At 40.3% G+C, this 1,352-nt stretch overlaps 1 long non-coding RNA gene across 1 annotated transcript in view; it reads right to left on the minus strand.

The window, feature by feature from the left end:
- The window catches only part of LOC126392581 (uncharacterized), a 21,798-nt gene that overhangs the window by 19,404 nt on the left and 1,042 nt on the right, over nucleotides 1-1,352 (minus strand). The window lies entirely within an intron of this gene.

Genomic DNA, 1,352 nt, shown 5'->3' on the forward strand with positions numbered 1-1,352 from the left:
GTATTTTGACAAGTTGATGTTGTAATCGCATTTGAGCTGTTTGAAAGGAGGGCGAAAAGGCCGAGTATCAACCAGTTTTCAACCAGAAATTAATGTCGGAATCCCATTTGGTGCTCACTGGGGTTGCTGGGCTACCACTGCCTCAATTAGTTTGATTTTTCTGTTACTGTGTGACTTTGGTAAATCTGAATTTAACACCAAAGTCACACAATTACACAAATAAACTAACTTATGGAGGCAGTAGTAGACCAGCAGCTCCCGTCTTCTGCAAGGTAAAATTACCATTTTTGTCAGTGGAGTCTGGTGGCTTTGAGGAGAGCGTAATAATGGCTTCAGGTGGCCCTGTTTTAGATGGCTAAAATCGATTTGTTGCTGCCCTTTCCACAGCAGTACATTCCTTAGCTTCCAGCGTAGCACTCCTTCCTGCTCCTCTTCACTGGAAGCAACTGCCATCTACTCCTTTACTATGAAAAACTAACATATACAACCTCACAAAAAAATCCAAACTGTTTGTGATGTGAACATGATGCCACTACATTTGTGGATTCCTGAAGCTGGAAAGTGGTTTTTTTTTTTTTTCAGCTCAACTCCATAACATAATAAGAGCTTCTTTAGTTCTTTTTTTCAACATCTTTTATTTCCAACAAGTGTACCATAAACCAGCACCAATATGAAAACATACAAGTATAACAGAGTACACTGAGTTCCCTCATGTCCCTCCATCCCCATATACCAGAATAAACAGAATAGACAGACAAGCAAGCAAAAGAGCAAATAAAGGACTTAAAGGGCCAGTGTGTAATATTTGGCATGGTTTATTATCAAATCTGAATCTGAATCTGAATATTCTACCCATTAATATGTTTATATAAGTGTGTAATCGCTATAAAATAAAATTTGTTTGGTTTTCATAGAGCCTTATAATTATGCTTTTATATATATATATATATATAACAAGGGCCTTGCTTTAGAGAGATCGCCATCTTGCGCCGCCATGTATGTACGGCAGACCGAGCGGACAGAGAACGCGTTTCGCGTGTATAAATAAACCAACAAAGACAGCGGAAGGAAGGAAGGAGGAGGAAACAACAGAGAGTGTTAGTAGTTCGTAGATAGAGAGTAGTGAAAAGTTTTTTTAGTTATAAAGTTTGCGAATGGACCACATTTACCACGCAACAGGAGCGAATGAACCCGAACCATCATCTGCGAGGAAAAGAAGACGCAACTTCACTCCTTGTGATGCACTCTCTGCGGCGCTTTTCCTCCTGATGATATATCTCCCCAACAATGGTAGCAGTAGCACCGAATCCCATTCTGTGCAGCAAAATGGGAGCGGAGGATTCAGCCTCTCT

Source organism: Epinephelus moara, chromosome 7, assembly GCF_006386435.1.
Source record: "Epinephelus moara isolate mb chromosome 7, YSFRI_EMoa_1.0, whole genome shotgun sequence".
Lineage (NCBI taxonomy): Eukaryota > Metazoa > Chordata > Actinopteri > Perciformes > Serranidae > Epinephelus > Epinephelus moara.